This window comes from Prionailurus viverrinus, chromosome B4, assembly GCF_022837055.1.
Source record: "Prionailurus viverrinus isolate Anna chromosome B4, UM_Priviv_1.0, whole genome shotgun sequence".
Lineage (NCBI taxonomy): Eukaryota > Metazoa > Chordata > Mammalia > Carnivora > Felidae > Prionailurus > Prionailurus viverrinus.
In genome coordinates, this window is record NC_062567.1 from 84,148,404 (window position 1) to 84,171,805 (window position 23,402).

Genomic DNA, 23,402 nt, shown 5'->3' on the forward strand with positions numbered 1-23,402 from the left:
TAAAAAATATTAAAATTAAAAATTAAACACACACAAATCTAATAAATGATGCTAGATCCTAGGTATGTTTTGGTCTGGGTGTTGAAAGTGGTTTGACAGATTAGAGAGAAAAAAGGGAGGGGGGAGGAAATCGTTTGAGAATTTGAAAAAATGAATACACTGAACTAGACTAAAATGAGGTCATGGAAGTAAAATAGAATTTGCAAAAAAAATTATGTAATAGGAAAATATATAGTAAAAAAAATAAAAGAAAAATATTTTAATAGAAATTGAAAGTAAAAATGAAGTTTTTCACTTTCTGAATTCAAGAATAAGAAAAGAAACGAAAAAGAGAAAAAAGCAAAAGAAAAAAGAAAACAAGGAAATCATTTGAAAATTTGAAAAGATGAATACACTGAAGTAGACTAAAATAGAACAATGGAAGTAAGATAGAATTTGAAAAAAATTACAGAAAAGTAAAAAATATAGTAAAAAATGTAAAGAAAAATACTTTTAATAAAAACTGAAAATAAAAATGATTTTTTCTCTTTCTGTATTCAAGAAAAAGAATACTATAAAATAGAAAAAAAAGAAAAGAAAAAATTGAATAGATGGACCTGCTAACAGTTTGAAATAGGACTGAAATTACTTCGTTTTCCCCTAGAAGTCAGACTATAAAGTGCTTTATAGTCCATAAACTAGGTTGGCAGTGAGACTTGTGTTCTTGAAGTGCGAGGTTGGCCCAGTTGGGCGGGCCTCAGTGTAATGGCTTCATTCTCCACTAGATGGTACTGCTAGCCTACTGGGGTGGATTGTTTCAGCACTCCTAGGCTCGTATATGCATGAGCGCGAGCAGTGAAAATGGTGTCACCCAGCAACCTAGTCTCTAGTATGGGAACTCTGTTCTCTGGTCAGCAATCGCACACCTGTCCTCCGTCTTGTTTTCATCCACTCCCGACTTCCTCACTGTCCGTGACCAAGCTCCAGGCAGTACCTCTCTCCCGAGTTTTGTCTCAGATGCGGCTATTTTCCCCAGCCCCTTACTTCTGAAGGATCGCAGCTTTGACCTGTTCTGCCCCTCTGTGGGAGGGTCTCACCAAACAATGGCTGAATGAGCAGTGGCCGAATGCTGGCTGTACCCAGGATCGCCTGCTGGCCCCTGCTGCTGCTGAGGCCCCGAGACTGCAGCCAGGTGCCAGCCCGCCCCAAGAAAAGTTCATAAGACAGTGTAGCAGCAGCGTTTCAGGGATTATGGAAAATCACAACTCACATCTGGCACCAGGCTTCACACTTAACAACCTTGTTGCAGCACCAGCAAATGTGGCTGTTTTCTGGGGTCCTCTGGAACCAGGTGGCTTCAACAGTCTCTACCAAATGTCCTTCCAGCAGCGGAACTACTTTTTGCCATGTGGCCTGAGAACCTCCTGGACCCCACTCTGCTCCTGGGGATTCGCCCTTCCTACCATAGCACCGCCAGGTATCGAGCTGCAGAGTTGCAGACTTTGTGCTCATCTTGTTTATAGTCTTAATGGAATTTAAACCCTCTCCTTTCTCCTTTCTCCCTTTTTAGTTTAGTCCCTGTGGCTGTTTCAAATTTTCCACTTTCTGTCCAGATGCTTTTGGGGAGGGGTGCTTTTCCCATCTTCTCCCCACCCCAGTCTCTGTCCTCTGCTCCTGCAAAGGCGGCTCCCTGCCTGCCACCAGTTTCTCTCTCCCCAAGTTCACCTCTCTGTGCCACATACCTGCTGAATTCTGTGGTTCAGGTTGTGCAGATTGTTGTGTTAATCCTCCAATCAGTTTTCTAGGTGTATAGGATGGTTTAGTGTTGGTCTGGCTGTATTTCATGGATGCGAGACACACAAGCTTCCATGCTGTTTCACCCTCTTGGCTCCTCCACCTACATAAGTTTGTAGAATATGTCTCAGTTTGGGTTTATCTGATCTATCATTATTAGTTTCATGTTGCGCATTTTGGCGTCTTTGTCAGAGTTGTGATGCTTTACTCTGCTGGCATTATATTGGGTTCCATATGATTTCAGTTTTCCCATTACTTGAGAAGCTACGTTCATTCTATTGGTTAAATCAGTATCTGCTAAGTTTTTCCTTTGTGAGAGTACTATATTTTTTCCATTAGAGTAACAATTTTGATGAGAGAGAGGTAAGTTAAGTCTGTATAAATCATGTTCCTTAAAAACTTTTTGCCATTGATTTTTCTTTATTGAATGAATCATTATGTTATCTAACAGTACATTTCTATTTCCATTTTTTTCTGCAATTATTTGTTGCATTTTTATGGCAAAGAATATCTTTCTCTTCCATTCATCCTTTCATTCATCAATATCACTATGAACACATGGGTCAGTCTTTTATTCAATAGATTTTTTTTTAATTTTTAAAGTTTATTTTGAGGGACAGAGTACACATGCATGCATGAGCTCATGTGAGAAGGAGAGGGACACAGAGACAGGGAGAGAGACATGGACACTGTCAATGCAGAGTCCAGTGTGGGCCCCAACCCGTGAACCATGAGATCATGACCTGAGCTGAAATCAAGAGTCAGCCACTGACTGAGCCACCCAGGTGTCTCAGTAGGTCATTTATTTTGATGCGCAAATTATTGTACGTGTTATTTAGTAGGAGCCTCTTTAAGATGGATTCTATGTCTTTTTGACATATTTCCATTATTCTTTGACCTTTCTTTTTTCTAGGAAACTGTGCTTCCTTTTTGTGAGGAACCACATTTAGAAACCAAATACAGTGCTAGATAGTCATCAGTTTCAGACAGGGCTAGAAAATATATGTATATATACATTCACATATACTTTTACATCTATATTTCTCTCTACATATTTGTATATTTGCACCAGTGGTTCTAATTCTAATCCAGTATTACAGGGTTCTCCATAGTTATGTCCTTTTCCTATTTGTATCTCCTTTCTCTGACAGTGATAAATCTGGTTGCCATTTTCTCAACTTAATTACTTATTAAATTAGTCTCTAGAATATACAGCCAGTCTCTATTTGCCATCACTGTCTCCCTATCCCCATTAGCATCTACACTCTCTGCTTCAACTCTGATCTTTCATGCTGGGCCTTGCCCATATTTTTACCCTTCCACCTCCCCACTTAACCCCCATTCCTCAGTAGGATGCCTATCTATTAGTCCCCACCTATTTTTTTACCTAATTATTAGGATGGAAAGGAGGAGAGAGGGAGGTAGAAAGGATAAAAGAAAAGAAAGAGTTTTTAAATAAAATTTTGTATCTTATTCAATCGATCCTATCTTAAATTAATTTTAAAATGGTAATAACTTAAACACACAATCTGTAATTCTTTTCCACCAAAACTTTTGCTATACTCAGCCAAAGAGTACAGACCCTGTGAAACCATTGCTGACCTTGTAAATGGTTCTTTCTTTATTCTATCTTCTTATAAAAGCAGCGGTTTTACTCAAAACCAATATGGTATCATTATTCAACATTGATTAAAACATTATCTTTCTCTTGGACTATACAAGTGAGAACCAGACACACATCACACTGTTCTACTCCGGGTCACCCTGCATAAGAACTGCTCTCCCATCTTGTCTATAAAAACACTGTCATCCTTCCATGTTGGTTCTTCCATGCTAACCTGTGTTTTTTTCCCCATCTTTCTTGGGATTTCTGGCTGGGAGTGAGCTACAAACTGAGATTATCATTCTTCAACTCTGATGGTGAGTTTACCTAAGAGAGGATATGGCTACAAAGGTCTAGCTATTCCAAGCATAGTAAAACTATTCCCCAAATGTTGGTAAGTGTTGTGCCCTCCATTTTTGAGAATCCTCTCCACTGCACTCAGAGAGTATTTCACTGAGAGCCGTTACAACTCCATGTACATACATCTACCCATGTGCACACATCCTTTTACATTCAAACACGTATACACTTACAGAGATGCTCTTGCCCACCTCCTATGGTTTTCATCATTCTTAGGGTGTTACCTTAAGCATTTTGGCATTGCTAAAAGCCAGAACTTTGTAATGTTAGTATATGCCATTCATTCTCAAGTCTGATGCGTTTGTCCCAAAGGCGGGGGGCAGGGGGGGTGAAGTGTTTCTGGTGATGTGAAAAAAAATTACATTTTTATGTATAGAGCACAACTCTGCTTACAGTACACACACACAGACACATGCATTCCCCCACACACACTATGCCTGTGGTATTAAAATTTCATGGGGAAGAGGTAATTAGGAAAAATAAATGTGTATAAAATATTCCTTAGGGGCAAGAATGAAATAGATTCAAGACACACTGCTATATGCCTATCACTTTGAAAAAGTCTCTGTCATCATCAATGAAATAAAATGTCATCTTGGTTGGAATTTCACTTTTGCTCTGTGGCCTCCTGGCTCTGCTCTCATGTCCCTTAAGGGGGTTTGAAGTATGTCTGAGAGTTACAGGTCATTTAATTCTTTAACAGGTAACAGACTAACCTTTAGGTTTTATAGCCATCAAAGACACTCCCTCTAGATAATACAGCATGGCAACTCTTCAAGAGGTGGTTCTGTGTTAAAAGTTAATAATTCCCCAATTAGGGATATCAAAAGTGAGTTGATTAGTTAGTTAGTTGTTTGTTTATTCATCTAGTTATATGTTTAATGGGCAGGGTTTGGTGGGAGAATCTAAGAATAGTATTTAAGTTGGGAATCTTTTTCTCCTAAAAGCTATGTTATGGTCATTAAAAGTTAGTAGCATATCGAGTGGTAATCTTATTAATATTCTAATACTCACATCACTCCTTCATTATAGAAAGCCTACAAGGCACTAAGCCAGGCTGTGAGATTACAGCTTTAAATAATACAAAGTTCCTGTTCTTAGGATTTTTACCATATAACAGCAGATACTATGCAAAGGAAACAAGCAATTACTCATCACCTACATGAGCTGACAGACAGATCCCTACATGATATATAGAATAATAAAATGTAATTTCATTACCATCTTGCCCTTATTGTAATTAATTTACATTATGTTATTTCCCTATAATATTATATCTACTATATTAAGGAAATGGTATGAAATGTATAAAGGAAATAATGTGGAATGGAAGTGCTACTGTATCTTTGTTTACAAGCAGCTGTGCTATGGATATCTATCTGTGGTCAGAGTATCATGGGGTTCTATAGCAGGAAAGGATACTAGTGAATCTGTCCACAGTGTGATGTACTTTATCTTTATAAATATTTCCTTATAGCACCATGAGGAGCTGTTTGCTTAAATATCCATCAAACCAGCGTCTGGTACTACAGCAGGGGGGTACAAGTTGGGCAAAGGGGAGTTATCTGTGCTGATTTTGAAAAACAAAAGAAAGAAAGTTGTATACTGCACCAAGGCTAGAGTAATATACAATATACAGTAGTCAAATAAGCTCTTGACATAAAGCAATGTTGGGCTAAAGAATAAACATATTTTTGCCATTTTTTCACAGTATAGAAAATTAAGATGGATTTAGGGCTCACAAATCCAAAATTTGTTAAGCTTTTGGTGACTGAAACCAATTTTTAAAGATGCAGTATGGAGCTATGAGAGGCAGAAAAGACTTGAGGCATATAGTTCCTCAAGATGCTATCATTTAGAGGATGGTTTCACTTCTAGATGTATTGTTTTGGGACACAATGGAAGATCTAGGAATACCTATTAGGCATAAAAAGTGTTTTTTTTTTTATATATATTCTCTTGTCTCTATGGATGCTAAAAAAGCTTATACTTTTTCATTGGTGCTTGAAAATTATGTAACATGCAGAAGGAAGAATTTTGACCCATAATTTTGTCAGTGGGGAATGGCATGATAGGAACACCTAACCCTCTGATGCTGAAAGTTGAATGGGTCCCCAGAAGCTTCACGGTAAGCAGTTCAAGCATATGTGATTGGAATCTGGTGTTAGCAAGGCGCACAGCAGTGAGTATTCAAAACAACTTAATAGCTATAGAAAATGAATAATATAATTAGTATATCTTTTAAATATTAAAATTAGGTCTTAACATTTCATTGAGATACCTGTCCCATGAAATTTCACCCAGTTTTAGGTAAATAATTGTGCTTTTAATATTAATGAATTCACATAAGAGGTTTCAAACACTGCCTAATACTGTCCATTACTTTAAAACCTTTCCTTAAAAAGATGGAACATGAATGAATTCATTAACAAAGTAGTTAGGTAATTAACTCACAAATAGGCAAAAGAGAGTAGAATCATAATCACAGAAAATTCATATTCCCTTAGAATTACTATAGAATTGCATATATAGAGAGAAAGAGTCTGAGACAGAAGACCACTCTAACATTCACAGGGACTATATTGACTTCTGAAATTGGTGATTATCACGGGAATAAGATTCTGCATTTTCAGAAGGTATCCCTTTTCATGGAGCTCTTCAATCAATATCAGGTTCATTTCCTGAGTTCTAGGTACAAAGTGTTCTTCAAGACATTGCAATGAGTGCATTAAATATGTACTAAAATTATCACTGTAAATTCAATTTCCATTAACTCTTAAATAAATTTAGCATTATTATAGCCAATCTTAGAAATGGGCTATCAAACTCCTGCCATTATGATAGAGTGAGTTGATATGCAAAGGATCCACCTTATGTATGAAACATATCCACATGTTGGATAAAATAAAAACAATTTTTTGAAGTGTTCTACATAACTGAGTTTGATACCAAGAGAGCAGAGATCTTTCTGTTAGAAATGAAGAAGGCATTAATAGCCAGTCATCTTAAAAGTGTTGCAAAAATTCAATAGGGAGAGAGGGAAATCAAAGCTTTAGGTTATAAATACTTAGGTGAGCTACAGTTTCATTATCTGCATAAAGACTAAAGAGATGAAGAATGGGAATTTGAAAAGAAAAAAAAAGCACCTTGATTCACTGTTTTAGAAAACAGTAAAAATGTTTGTCGTCTGTTACGACTTTCGGTGAAAACTTTCATGTTTGAAAAATAGGAACCTCATGCTAGCACCTTGCTGTAGGGTCCAAATTCACACAACCAAAGTATTGAGGGACACCAACCAGCTGAGAAATCATTATAAACACTGATCCAGACCCAGAGGGCCCTGGCGGTGATGAATGTGGAATCGTCCTCTAGAGGGCATCCCGGGGTGTAGGGCACACAGAGACCCCACTGGAAAGTGGTGCCTGCTGAGGATAAACTCAGTATCAAAAACCTGAATGTGTAGCAAAGAAATGAACTTTCAGAGACAGTGAGGGATGAAAAAAAATGTAGACACTGGAAAAAAGCCTGAAAGGGACTTCAAGATAAGTGACTCATTATCCTCACAGGAGAAAGAAAAATGCAGGCAGATTCAAAAAAGAGCCAAATAGAAATTACAGAAATGAAAACTGTAGTCATTGGAATTAACAATAAAATAAGATAAAACCTCAGGGTATGGTTTGAATTGTTGACTAGCCATAGTTGTATAAAGAATTAGTGAACTGTGAAAACAATTTGAGCTCACATCAGCACAGTAGTGGATACTACTAGAAAAGATAATTTAGACAGTGAAGAAAGAAGGAAAAAGTGGTAAGAAAAGAAATAAAAAGGATGCGACAAAACCATATTTCCAGTGATTAAGGGCTTGGACTTTAGGTAATTTTTATAAGATGACAGTAATGATCTTTCAGAGAAAATAGATCAGTGCATTTTAAGGTCATTCAGATTAACTCAAGAAAAAGCAAAATGCTTTCTGCCTGCTTCTAATAATTTTTAATTAGCTTTGCTTTCAAGTAAAATGTCCTAAAATAATCACACATCTCATTTCTAAATGTCTTAGTATATGCCAAGCATGTTACCAAGCACTTTACATTTATTTATCTCCTCCAATCCTGGTACCACCAACATGAGATAGATAATCATTCTTATCTCCCTTTATTAAAGCAGAGGAAACTGAGGTTTGGAGAGAGTTAACTAATGTGCAAAAGCTTTAGACAATTCATAGGTAGAATCTAGATTCCAACGGTAGTTATCTGGCTCCAGTCCACGTTTTTAACAACTATCCTACACTGCACATTTTAAAGAAGGAAATTTCAGGTTTCAATATAATAAAGAGAAATATTTTGAGGCAAACGAAAAAGAAAACTTCCCAACTAAAATCTTCTTTCAGGTAAAATTTTAAATCAATGCTTTTTAGAATACAGATATTCTCCCCAAATTACCATGGTTTTAACGTGTCTTGCCTACCAGATATCTGAACCCCTTTCTGAGGCTCTCACTATGTAATCCAAAGAGTCAGACATCCCCCTTTAAATCTGTCCGATAACCTTGACAATTAAAACAGAAAAATGTTTTTATTGTGGCACATCAAAAAACCTCTCAAGTTCTCTTATAAAATCCTCTGCCTTTACCCCATCCAAGCACCCAAAATCTGTTTGAATCATAAATGACTTCTTTAGTTTTTAATATTTACATGATTTTCATGCCCAATGGACAGTATAAATAAGGAGATTAATGAATTTTAAGCCATAGACTCAAGAATAACTATCCATGGATTCACCTAATATAAATAAATAAATGAATGAATGAATGAATGAATGAATGTAGGAAAAGGAATAGCTTCTCCTTACCATAGAATTCCCAGATCACCATTAGGCAAAGAGCACAGTACTAACTGCCACAGGTGAGAATCAACCATGGATGGTAAATTAGTGGATTAAAGTATAAGAAACAGGACATCAGATTTCTTAGTATTTCTCCACAAGAATTTTATTAGTTCCAAAGAGAAAAATAATAACTTTACACTGGAAAAGCCCAGAAGACACTGTCTTAATCAGGTCATTAATGTTAACAGTACCTGTCATAAGGCACATCTACATTGTGTACCTCCTGATATGATGCACTGAGAAGGGCATCAATTACTTCTAGGGTATTTTAGTAAAAAAAAAATACATAGCTTTGGGGAGCCTGGATGGCTCAATCAGTTGGGTGGCTGACTTTGGCTCAGGTTGTGATCTCACAATCCATGGGTTCGAGACCCACATCGGGCTCTGTGCTAACATCTCAGATCCTGGAGCCTGCTTCAGATTCTGTGTCTCCATCTTTCTCTCTCTCTGCCCTTCCCCCACTCATGCTTGGTCTCTCTCTCTCTCTCTCTCTCTCTCAAAAATAAACATTAAAAAAAATTTAAAAATGCATAGCTTTAATCATGAAGAAACAACAGACTAATCAAAGCTGAGGAACATTCCATAAAATAACTGGCTAATACTCAACAGGGTCAAGGTAATGAAAAACAAAGTCTGAGAACGGTTACAAATTGGGAAAGACTAAGAAAACATGGCACATAAGTGAAATCTGGGATCCCAGATTGAAACCTAGAATCAGGAAAGACTAGTGGGTAATTGCAATATTGTCTGTAGATTAGTTAATAATATTGAGTCAATGTTGATTTAATTGTTTAATTATACCATGTAAAACATTTTCTGTAAGTCTAAAATTATTTCAAAGTGAGAAATTAATAAAAGATAATCATATACTTAGCTGTTTGTATTTGGTTGGATAGTATTTGTTATTTGCTAGAGAATTAATTCCCTCCTATGAATCTATAAACTTTCAGTCCTTCACTAACTTATTTTCTTTGTCAACTAACACACACACACACACACACACACACACACACACACACACAGAGTATTGCTGTCCTTATGTATTTTTCCAAGAAAAATTTTATTACAATTTATTAAATAAACAATAACTGCTATTCACCTTAGATCATGCCTATATAGAGTTGCCTAAATAGAAACAATGTGGTTGGAATCTATGTTTTTAGATGCTCTAGCAAAGTAATTTTCAACAGGGGAAAATTTTCCCTTATGGGAAATTTGGCAATTTCTCAAAAAAGTTTGTTATGACCAGGGGAGTGCTACTAATGTCTGTGGGTGCTGTTAAAAACCTTGTGATTGAGGCTCCTAGCTGGCTAAGTCAGAAAACCATGTGACTCTCGAGCTTGAGGTTGTAAGTTCAAGCCCCACGTTGGGTGCAAAGATTACTTAAAAGTAATTAAATGAATAAACTTAAAAAAATCCTGATTCACAGTATAGCCCCCATAACAGAGAATTATCCTAACTTTCAGTAGTGCCAAGGTAGAGAAACTCTGCTCAAGTCAATGATTATTTAACCCTTTGAGGTGATCCATGTGGCCCCCAAATTGTTTGAGTGCATAATATGCATTCTGTATTGTATGTCATGCCATCTCAAATCTATGTGCCAAATGTAATGGAGAGCAGTAGAGCTGTGTTTGTGTGCTGTGCAAACAGAAAATCAGCATAAATTTAATAGAACTTGTGTTAAAGAAGAATACATGTAACTTGGCACATGTGAACATTTTGCTTGTATCTCTTTTTCTTTACCTTTCCTTTCTTATGTGTTTTTTTTTCTCTCCAAACATACTCCTTGCATTTCAGTACAGACAGCGTTATGAACCAAAATCATGAAAGCTGCATTAGAAGCATAAGAGTACAGAACTACTGGTTGCAACTTCTCTGTCTCCATTTCAGTGACTTGAGGGTTTTTGCCCATTGACTAGCAAAAGTCGATATCTTTCAGGAGTTTCTGGTTCTTCTGATTTTTGTAAGCCTAGATGCACCCTCTTCCAGTGCAAATCGAGACAGTTCTTTAAAATAGTCCTGGGGTACCTGTGTGGCTCAGTCAGTTAAGCATTTGACTCTTGGTTTCAGCTCAGGTCATGATCTCACAGTTTCGTGAGTTCAAGCACCACGTTGGGCTCTGAGCAGGCAGCACAGAGCCTGCTTGGGATTCTCTCTCCCTCTCTTTCTGTTTCTCTCCCACTCATGCTATCTCTGTCTCTCTCAAAGTAAATAAATAAACTTACAAATCTAGGCCTCTTAAAAGATTGCAGTCATTACGATTATGATTTTTGATTCATATTCCGCCCTTGCTATGGATTAGTTGTATGGCCATGGGCAGATTAACTTTCATATTGTAGTTTCCTCATATATAAAATTAAACCAGTAATAATTCCTACTTCCTGAGGTTGTTGTGAAGATTAGCTATGAATCGTGTAGAAAACTGCCTGGCACATTAAAATCTCCATTTGAGTTACTGCTGCTATATTATTATTATTATTATTATTATTATTATTATTATTATTCAAAAGGAGGCTACTCTGCAGAATAGCCAGGATTGAACTTAATGTACAAGGACTCTCTTAAAGTCTGGTTCATTCACATTGTCCTTCTGGAGTCTGCATAGCAAACGTAGCACTGTTGTGTTTTTTGCTCTGGTTACCATGGTCCATTTATATATCTCTTATGGAAAAAATTTTTTTTCTATAAGAATTTTTAATCATTTTTCATTATTATTTCCAGGTCTCTGAGGTTTGGACTACCTGTTTCTGGCCTCCCAGGGCCTTTCTTACCAATGGATATACTTAATCACTAACATTAGAAAGTGCTTTTGGGGGGCACCTGGGTAGCTCAGTCGGTTAAGTGTCTGACTTCAGCTCAGGTCATGATCTCACCATTCATGAGTACAAGCCCCCCACTTCGGGCTGTGCTGACAACTCAGAGCCTGGAGCCTGCTTCAGATTTTGTGTCTCCCTCTCTGTCTCTTCCCCTACCCCCTCAAGCTCTGTCTCTCTCTCTCTCTCTGTCTTTCAAGAATAAATAAACATTAAACAAATTTTTTTAAATAACAATTAAAAACAACACGAAGTGTCTTTTGATGTTATAGCTACAATGTACCATAATCATGGAAATATTTTGGACTTGTATGAGTAATTGCATGTATTTATAAGACTTGATCTCAAATGTATGGCTGCATGAAATTTGAACTACAAAATATCTTTAAAGATTTATTCCCATATTTTCTTGTATTTGTTTCAAAGCTGGCCATCTGGTATCTTCCTTCTGCCTAGAAATAACCTCCATTTACCCATTTCTAAACCAAGACATTTGCTAAAACCTTTACTTGGGGAACCTGAGTCTCTAAAATGTGATCTTGTTTTAAATGCTGTAATTAAAATGCAATTATTCTTTTTCTAAACTGGGATATATTAACTAAATGCATGCACTTTTGTTCTGTATGGTACATCCAGAATGAAATCAAAAGCTTCTTTTTAAAGCTGAGCCCCTTTCTATTTTTATAACTACATTATTTTCTTTATATTTTGACTTGCTTTTGTTACATAACTTGGTAGACTATATTGACTATCATTTTCATTAGTAGTTTAGAGAATTGTATACTTTAAAATATTTGCTCTTAAATTAGGACAGGTTTTCAAGTTTATTGTAAGTTTCTTTCTTTTCCTTCACCTCTTTGCCTTTTAGTCTCCTTGTGTCCACCAGAGAATAAAGCAGAAAGACATAATGTAGTACATGTGAAACCAACGTTACAATCATTACCACTTTTGTAGGACAGAGATGGAGGGGATACTCTGTTCAATGATACCTATCAAAATAACCTTAACATCCTTTGAGTGTCATTAATAAATATGCTGTGCAAAAATGCTTACAAGTTATGAATTGCTTAATATGCAAAGAAATATTGTCTTAGCTCAGGTTGTTAATGACAGAGTACCACAGAGTGGCAAGAAATGCATTTTTCACAGTTCTGGAGGCTGCAAGTCAGAGATCAGGGTGCCAGCACTATTCTGGTTCTGGGGAGAGCCCACTTCTGGGTTGTAGACTAGTAACTTCTTGTTGTCTATTCACATGGCAAAAGAGAGTGAGCTAGCTCTGAGGCCTCTTCTTGTAAAGACACTAATCCCATTCATTAGAGCTTCATCTTTAGGATTTAATTACCTCCCAATGGCCGCATCTTCAAAATTATCAATTTGGGTTAGGGTTTCAAAACATGAATGGGGGGGGTTATACAAATGTTGAGTCCATTGCAAACACATTATGCAAAATATTGTGGTAAGGCATAGTTTCCTTTACCATGAACTTAGATACTGGAGGAGGAAAATGTCCATCTGGATTTTAATAAACAAAACTATATTCTTTGGAGTTAATGTTTTTCTAAAGTGTACATATCAGGAATAAATGGGTTATCATGGAAAGTATAAATTTTTTGTGCTTGATATAATGCTTCTCATGGTTGTACATTTTTTTTTTGCCCAACCACCTGCTTGAGCAATTTGTGGAGACTACATAGAATTTCTTTCTGAAACTATCTCAGAAAGTTTTAAGTAGCAAAGAAGTAAAATGAAGCTAAACCATCTGTCTCTCTCTTTCTGTTTGTCCCATCCATCCATCCATCCATCCATCCATCCATCCATTTCTGTAGCTATGTATCTAAGCTAATTTAGTTTTGTAGAGCACTCTTTATAATCCCAGGTAGCCATATGTTTGTTCTCTATGAACATTCTACTCTCTGATGGTAATAAGGAGCCTGTGCCACATTTATATAATATATAGCTGTCCAATTTGTGTCATTTATTGGTCTAAGTGTATGCTCTGATTTGGTGTGCTCAAAATAATGATTAGGTCAGACATATAAACATTTATGTCACTTTTTAAAAAGTTTTTATTGTAATTCCAGTTAATTTACATGCAATATATTAGTTTCAAATGTACAATGTAGTGATTCAACAAATCCATACATTATCTGATGCTCATCATGACAAGCTCACTGCTTAATACCCACCACCTATTTAACCCATCCCCCAACCCACTTCTCCTCTGGTAACCATCAATTTGTTCTCTATAGATAGGAGTCTGTTTCTTGGTTTCTCTCTCTCTCTCTTTTTCCCTTTGCTCTTTTGTTTTGTTTCTTAAATTTCACATATGAGTGAACTCATATGGTAATTTGCTTTTTTCTAACTTATATTGCTTACCACTATGCTCTCTAGCTCCATGCATGTCCTTGGGAATGGCAAGATTTAATTCTTTTTATGGCTGAATAATGTTCCATTGTATATTTAGACCACATCTTCTTTTTTTTTTTTAATTTTTTTTTTCAACGTTTATTTATTTTTGGGACAGAGAGAGACAGAGCATGAACGGGGGAGGGCCAGAGAGAGAGGGAGACACAGAATCGGAAGCAGGCTCCAGGCTCTGAGCCATCAGCCCAGAGCCCGACGCGGGGCTCGAACTCACGGACCGCGAGATCGTGACCTGAGCTGAAGTCGGACGCTTAACCGACTGCGCCACCCAGGCGCCCCTAGACCACATCTTCTTAATCCACTCGTCAATCAGTGAACACTTGGGCTGCCTCCATATCTTGGCTATTATAAATAATGCTGCTATAGACATAGGGGGGCATGTATCCCTGTGAATTAGTGTTTTGTATTCTTTGGGTACATACCCAGTAGGGTGATTGCTCTATTGTAGGGTAGTTCTAGTTTTCACTTTTTGAGAAAACTTCACACTATTTCCTACAGTCATTGCACCAATTTGCCTTCCCACAACAGTGCAAAAGTGTTCCTATTTCTCCACCACCTCGACAACACTTGCTGTTTCTTGTGTTGATTTTAACCATTTTGACAGGTGTGAGGTGATACATACTTCTAGTTGTGAGTTGCATTTCCCTGATGGTGAGTGATGATGAATATCTTTTCATGTGTCTGTTGGCCATTTGGATGTCTTCTTTGGATAAATGTTTGTTAATGTATTCTGCCTATTTTTAATTGGATTATTTATTTTTTGAGTGTTGAGTTTTATAAGTTCTTTATGTATTTTTGACAATAACCATTTATCAGATAGGTCATTTGCAAATATCTGCTCCCATTCCATAGGTTGCCTTTTATTTTTTATTAAAAAAAATAAAGACATATATATACTTTTCAATATAATTTATTGTCAAGTTAGCTAACATGCAGTGTGTACAGTGTGCTCTTGGCTTTGGGGTAGATTCTCATGATTCTTTGCTTACATACAACACCCAGTGTTCATCCCAACAAATGCCCTCCTCAATGCCCATCACCCATTTGCCCCTCTCCCCTGCCCCCCCATCAACCATCTATTTGTTCTCTGTATTTAAGAGTCTCTTATGATGTGCCTCCCTCCTGTTTGAAACTATTTTCCCCCTTCCCTTCCCCCATGGTCTTCTGTTAAGTTTGTCAAGTTCCACATATGAGTGAAAATAGACGATATCTGTCTTCCTCCGATTGACTTACTACACTTAGCATAATACCTTCCAGTTTCATCCACATTGTTGCAAATGGCAGAATTTCATTCTTTGTCATTTCCAAGTAGTATTCCATTGTATATATAAACCACATCTTCTTTATCCATTCATCAGTTGGTGGACATTTGGGCTCTTTCCATAATTTGGCTCTTGTTGAAAATGCTGCTATAAACGTTGGAGTATATGTGCCCTTGTGAGTCAGCACTACTGTACCCTTTGGATAGATTCCTAATAGTGCTATTTCTGGGTCATGGGGTAATTCTAAAATTTGTATGGAATCACAAAAGACCCCAAATAGCCAAAGTGATGTTGGAAAAGTAAAACAAAGCAGGAGGCATTACAATCCCAGACTTTAGCCTCTACTACAAAGCTATAATCATCAAGAAAGTATGGTATTGGCACAAAACCAGACACATAGACCAGTGGAATGGAATAGAGAACCCAGGATTGGACCCACAAATGTATGGCCAACCAATCTTTGACAAAGGAGGAAAAGAAGGAGGAAAAAAAAATCCATCTTTAGCAAATGGTGCTGGGAGAACTAACTGGACAGCAACATGCAGAAGAATGAAACTGGACCACTTTCTTACACCATACACAAAAATAAACTCAAAATGTATGAAAGACCTCAATGTGAGACAGGAAGCCATCAAAACCCTAGAGAAAAAAAAAACAGGCAACAACTTCTTTGACCTCAATCGCAGCAACTTCTTACTCAATATGTCTCTGAAGGCAAGGGAAATAAAAGCAAAAATGAACTATTGGGACCTCATCAAAATAAAAAGATTCTGCATTGCAAAGGAAACAATCAACAAAACTAAAAAGCAACTGACAGAATGGGAAAAGATATTTGCAAATGACATATCGGCTAAAGGGTTAGTATCCAAAATCTATAAAGAACTTACCAAAGTCGACACCTAAAAAATAAATAATCCAATGAAGAAATGGGCAGAAGACATCCAGATGGTCAACATACACATGAAAAGATACTCAATGTCACTCATCATCAGGGAAATACAAATGAAACCACATTGAGATACCACTTCATACCAGTCAGAGTGGTTAAAATGAACAACTCAGGAAAAAACAGATGCTGGTGAGGATGTGGAGAAATGGGAACCCTCTTGCATTGTTGGTGGGAATGCAAACTGGTGCAGCTGCTCTGGAAAACAGTGTGGAGGTTCCACAAAAAATTAAATAAAGGTTGCCTTTTAGTTTTATTGATTGTTTCTTTTGCTGTGTAGAAGCTTTTTATTTTGATGTGGTCCCAACAGCTTATTTTTGATTTTGTTTCCCTTGCTTCGTGGGACCTATCTAGAAAAAATTTGCTAAAGCTAATGTCAGAGAAGTTACTGCCTGTTTTCATCCATTTTGAGTTTATTTTTGTTTATGGTGTGAGAAAGTGGTCCACTTTCATTCTTCTGCATGTTGCTGTCCAGCTTTCCCAATACCATTTGTTAAAGAGACTGTCTTTTTCCAATTGGATATTCTTTCTTGCTTTGCTGAAGAATATAAATGCGGGTTTATTTCTGTTTTCTGTTCATTGATCTATGTATCTAACTTTATGCCAATACAATACTGTTTAGATCACTACAACATTGTAATATAACTTGAAGTCTAGCATTGTCATGTCTCCAACTTTGCTTTTCTTTTACAAGATTGTTTTAGTTACTCAGAGTCCTTTGTGGTTCCATATAAATTTTAGGATTATTTGTTCTTGTTCTGTGGAATATGCTGCTGGTGTTTTGATAGGGATCGCATTATTTGTATTGCTTTGGATTGTATGCACGTTTCAACAGTATTTATTCTTCTAATCCATGAGCATGGAATGTCTTTCCATTTATTTGTGTCGTTTTCACTTTCTTTAGTGTTTATAGTTTCCAGAGTACAGGTCTTTCACCTCTTTGACTGGGTTTATTCCTAGGTATCTTATTATTTTTTTGTACAATTATTTTTTTGTAAATGTGATTCTTAATTTCTCTTTCTGCTGCTTCATTATCACTGTATAAGAATTCAACAAATTTCTGTAAATTGATTTTGTATCCTGTAATTTTTCTGAATTTGTTCATCTGTTCTAGCAGTTTTCTGGTGGAGTCTTTCAGGTTTTCTATATGTAGTATCATGTCATCGGCAAATAGTGAAAATTTTACTTCTTCCTTACCAATTTGGATGCTTTTTATTTCTTTTTGCTATCCAATTGCTGTGGCTAGGATTTCCAGGGCTATATTGAATAAAAGTGAGGATAGTGGACATCTTTGTTTTTGACCCTAGAAGAAAAGCTCTCTAAGTTTTTTTTCCCCATTAAGGATGATGTTAGCTGTGAGTTCATCATATATGGTCTTTATTATGTTGAGGTATGTTCCCACTAGACCTCCTGTGTTGAGACTTTTTATCATGAATAGGATATTGTACTTTGCAAATGCTTTTCTACATCTAATTTTTTTTTCCATTTAGCTTCTAGGAATTCATTAGAATTTCTTCTAGGTTGTCCAGTTTGTTGGCCTATAGTTTTCATAATATTCTCTTATAATTGTATTGCTATGGTATTGGTTGTTATTTGTCCTCTCTCATGTGAGATTTTATTTATTTGGGTCCTTTCTATTTTTCTTGATAGGTCTGGCTAGAGGTTTATCAATTATTGATTTTTTTTTCAAAAATACAGCTCCTAGTTTTATTGATCTGGTCTATTGTTTTTTTTATATTTCTATATAATTTATTTCTGCTCTTATCTTTATAACTTCTTTCCTTCTACTCATTTTAGGTTTTGTTTCTTTTTGTTTGTTTTCTAGCTCCTTTAGGTGTAAAGTTAGGTTATTTAAGATTTTTCTTGCGTCACGAAGTAGGCCTCTATTGCTATAAACTTCCCTCTTAGAACTGCTTTCGCTGCATTCCAAAGGTTTTGAACCATTATGTTTTCATTTTCATTTGTTTCCATGTACTTTTTTAGTTCTTCCTTTATTTCCTTCTTGACTCATTCGTTGTTTAGTGTCATGTTATTTAACCTCCATCCGTTTGTGGTCTTTCCAGACTTTTTCTTGTTACTGACTTCTAGTTTCATGGTCTTGTGGTCAGAAAAGATATGTTGCCTGAATTGGATCTTCTTTAATTTGTTGAGGCTTGTTATGTTGCCTAATAGGTGATATATTCTGGAGAATGTTCCACGTGCACTTGAAAAGAATGTGTATTACACTGTTTTAGGGTGGAATGTTTTGAATATAGCTATTAAATCCATTTGGTTTAGTGTGTCATTCAAAAGCATTCTTTCCTTGTTGATTTTTTGTTCAGATGATCTATTAATGTAAGTGGAGTGTTAAAGTCCCCTACTGTTATTGTATTATTATTGACTAGTTCCTCTATGTTTGCTATTAGCTTTTATGTATTGGGTGTTTCTATGTCGGGTGCATAAATGTTTACAATTGTTAGGTCTTCTTATGGGATTGTCCCCTTAAAGATTGTAGTATCTTTCATTGTCTGTTATTACAATATTTGCTTTAAAGTCTAGTTTGTCTGATAGAAGTATTGCTACTTCAGTTTTCTTTTGACATCTATTTGCATGATAAATGTTTCTCCATACCTTCCCTTTCTATATGCAGGTCTCTGTATGTATAAAATAAGTCTCTTGTAAGCAGCATGTAGATGAGTCTCGTGTATGTGTGTTTTTCATCCATTCTAATATCCTACATCTCTTGATTGGAGCATTGTCCATTTACATTCAAAGTAATTAATGATAGATATGTATTTATTGCCATTTTGTTACCTATTTTGTGATTGTTTCTGAAAATTTTCTCTAATTCTTGTCTTTATCTCTTTCATGTTGTGTTGGTTTTCTTTAGCCATATATTTGGATTTATTTCTCTTTATTCTTTGCCTATTTATTAGTGGTTTTTGATTTACGGTTATCATTAGGTTTGTATATAACCTCATCTGAATATGGCAGTCTATATTGAGTTGATGGTTGTATAAGTTTGAACCTATATTTACTCCTTCCCACATTTTAGCTATATGTTGTCATATTTTATATCCTTTTGTTTAGTGAATTCCTTGACTGATATTTTATAAAAATATTCATTTTAACTGCTTTTGTGTTTTCTAACGTCATACAGTCATTTTTTATCTTTCTTTTCCACTCAAAGTGTCCCCTTTAATATTTTTTGTAGGGCTAGTTTAGTGGTCATGAAGTCCTTTAATTTTTGTCTGTTTGGGAAATCTTTATCCTTCTATTCTGAATGATAGCATTGCTGGGTAGAGTATTCTTGGTTGCAGATTTTCCCATTTCCCATGAATATATCATGCCACTCCCTTCTGGCTTGGAATGTTTCTGGTGAAAAATTCCCTGCTAGCTTAATGGGGTTTCCTTTGTATGTTACTGTCCTTTTTTGTCTTGATTTTTAAATTTGTTTCTTTATCAGTATATTTTGCCATTTTAATTATAACACATATGCCTTGGTGTGGATTTGCTTTTGTTCATTTTGTTGGGGGTTCTCTGTGCCTTTTGGATCTGGATATCTGTTTCCATCCCCAGTTTAGGGAACTTTTCATCTATTATCTCTTGAAATAAATTTTATGCCTTATTTTCTCTTCTTTTTCTTCTGGGACTTGTGTAATATGGATGCTAGTATGTTTGATGGAATCATTAAATCCCTTAGTATATTCTCATTTGCACAATTCTTTTTTCTCTCTTTTGTTCACCTTGATTACTTTCTCTGTCTTCTAGGTTATTATTTTGTTTCATTGCTTCTCATAGCCTTGTATTTGTTTTATCAAGTATGTTTCTAATCCCATTTATTGCACTCTTCATCTCCAGTTGGTTCTTTTTTATCTCTGTATTAAGGATCTCACTGATGTCTTGCTGTCTTTTTTTTTAAGTTTATTTATTTTGAAGAGTGTGAAGCAGAGGAGGGGCAGAGAGAGGGGAGGAGAGAAAATCCCAAGCAGGCTCCACACTGTCAGCAGTAAGCCTGATGCAGGGCTTGATATCACATGACCTGAGCCAAAATCAAGATCTCGCAGTCCGTGGGTTTGAGACTCACAGTGGGCTCTGTGCTGACAGCTCAGAGACTGTAGCCTGCTTTGGTTTCTGTGTCTCCCTCTCTCTCTCTCTGTGCCTCCCCTTTCTCTCTCTCTCTCTCTCTCTCTCTCTCTCTCTCAAAAATAAATAAACATTTAAAACAATAAAGAGAGAGAGAGACCCTTAACTGACTGAGCCACCTAGGCACCCCTTATACTCTTATCAAGTCCAGTGAGTATCCTTATGATCATTGCTTTAAATATTCCATTAGGAATGTTACTTACATCTGTTTAACTTAGATCTCTGGCTGTGGCCTTGTTCTGTCCTTTCATATGGGACAAATTTCTCTGTCTCCTCATTTTATCTTATGTTTCTGTGCCTGTTTCTGTGTGCTAGGAATGTGAACCACATCTCTTGTTCTTGCAGGTAATGGCCTTATGAAGAAGAGGTCCTGTAATGTGCTGCTGTGTAGTGTCCTTATTCCACAGGGCTTGGTGTTTCTGGTAGTGTCTCCAACATGTGCTGCATGTGATCTTCTATATTGTTCTAGTTACTTTATCCTTCAGGCCACTTGTCTGCAGATGCTCTCTTCGCCTGCTGCAGGCAGTGTTTGGTCCCTGACCTGAATGTGGTACATTTTAATGAGGTATTCTCTGATCTGCTAGTGTAATGAGATATGTCACTCTGCCACTAGCCAGAACAAAGTCTCCACAAAGCTCTCATGTTGGGAGACGTGGTGTGAGTAGGGGTTTGGGCCTTTCTTCTAGGAGAGAGGGCTTCTTCTCTGGGGGATTGAGACAAGTGTGAGGGGGAAGGGTGGTTCCACTGGAGCACATGTGTCAAGGGTTGGTGTAAGCAAGTTAGGTGTCAGGTGTCAACACTGGTTCCCAGAGGTGGCCCTGTGATTATATTGACATGTGGGAGAGGGAAATGGCACTTCTAGTTCCTTTGTTCTTAGAGGGGTCTCTGTGTGAATTCTGCCTCTCTGAAACAGGCTTCAAGATGAGCAAATGGGGTACCCACTATGTACTCCAGGCACTTTTCAGATCATTGTTTCCAGGCTTTATGTGCATGAGCTGTTTGCCTTTTCTCTCCAAGAGCAGCCACAATGCCTTTGGGTTCTCCCTAAACCAAGCCTGCTGACTTTTGAACTCCAGGCTTTAAGCCCCACTGGTTGCAAGAATGCATGAAATTTAGTCCCTTTTGTTTTCTAAGACAAATGCTATGGGGATTCATTCTCCCCATATGCTCTCCTGTGTGTCGGTCTTTCTTTTGCCCTTCACAGTCTTGGCTCCCTCCCCACCATGGCAGCAATGATTTGTTTCTCTCTCAAATTGCGTGTCTGCACTTCCTACCTTCTTCAAAGTGGCCTCTTCTCTTCTCTTCTCTTCTCTTTAGTTGTGGAGTTTGTTCTGACAGTCTTCAGATCAATTTCTGGGTTATTTATGATGATTTGGTAGTTACCTAGTTGTATTCATGGGATGAGATGAGACTAGGGTCCTCCTATTCTGCTGCCATCTTCACTGTAAATCATCAGTGTCACTTTTTGAATCATCATAACTAACATATATTGAGTTCTTACTATGTGCCAGACATTGTTCTAAGGGTTTTACAGTAATAAATTTATTTAACTTTCACAACAGTCCTAAAAAGTAGGTATTTCTTTTATTCCATTTTAGCACAGAGATGTTAAGTTGGTTGCCAATAGCTAGTAGCTTGCACAACCAAGAATTAAACCCAGGAACATGGCCCTGGTGTCTTCACTTTCACTGTTACAAAATGAGTTTCTTGTCAGAAATTGTGTAATGCAATCAAAGACAGGATTTTTTTCTTACCTGTACCTTGAAACAAAGGCTATCTTGAGTACCTAGGATGTGTGAGATGCCGGAAGTATTCTTCAACACATCCCTCCCTTTAGATTGTCAGAGGAGGGAATGTACACTTAATATGTCTTCCATTATTTTCTACTAAGCAGAGCCCTCCATCCATGTTGCTATCTAATAAAGTAAAATTGAATAATGAAGAGAAGGGACTCTGATTGGTAAAAAAAAAAAAAGCAAATGAGTATATGGAAATCAAAACTTCCCATCTAGAATATTGCAATAAAGCTAGAAATCTCTGGATATAGATACAAAATCTGTACAGGTCCTATGAAGGAATCTTCTAGCACTTCTTTCTAAAGCAAGGGTCAGAGAGTGGACATTGGCAAAGCCTCTGAGGGTGCAGATCCTGGGGAAGCTAGTGTTGCTAATTGAGGAAATTTATTCCAGTGGCAAGAAAATGAATCAATAAACTAATGCTGGTGAGATTTGCTATTCTTTTTGTGCATAATATGTTACAGCCTGTGGAGTGATTTCCATTTTGACTAACATACTATTTAAAAAACCACACACTTAGACTTTGGAATTTATAGTTTAATTTTTTGTTGTTAGCACATGTGTTCTATATAAGCACTTCATCCTATCCTTATAAAGACTACATTATAAAAGATCATAAGGGCATTTGAAAAGAATTCACCTTGATTGCCCAGTAGACTAGAGAGTTTTCAAAATGCTCACTGAAATATTTTTAGAATTTTCAGGAATTTTTTTTATTCAAATTTCAATTTTAATAAAAAGTCTTATAATAAAAGATATGGTGCTCTTATTAAGCCAAGCTTTATCAATGCTCAAATTTTAGAATGAGTAATTTTGTTAAAATCTTAAAATACATTCTTATATATGTAACAGATTAAAGAGTTTCAAGTAAGGAAGAAAAGATAAAAAAGAAAAACCAAAGGAAGGAATAAGTTATGCTGAAGCAAGCCTATGGGAGCAGCGAGAAACACATATATAATGGATAAGTAACACTTGAAATGTGCAAGCTATAAATACAAGATTCAAAAAAGTTGCTTTAGATAGCAAGAATCAAACAAAACTTATTCCAAAAAGAGGAAAAATATAAAATCAAGTGAGAAATAAGAAATAGGATTCATCAAGAAGCACTTAAGGACAAAGCCAAGAGACTACAGCTAGATTTTATGAATTGGAAATTATATATTGATAGCACCAAGCTGCATTATAGGGGAAATCATCATCCTGCCTTTGTTGAAATTACTAATGATCAATTTGGTAAAAACATGCTTAGAAGAAAGTTACTTTGAGTCCCCTGGGAAGTATTTTATTCACAACTAAATGATCATGCTGGAAACAGCATCAAGGTAGTATTTATTTACCAAGAAGTAGGCAAATTAAAAGATAAAATTAAAGAGTTATTTTCAAGGAGAAAGGATAAAACTAAAGGAGTAAAGTAATT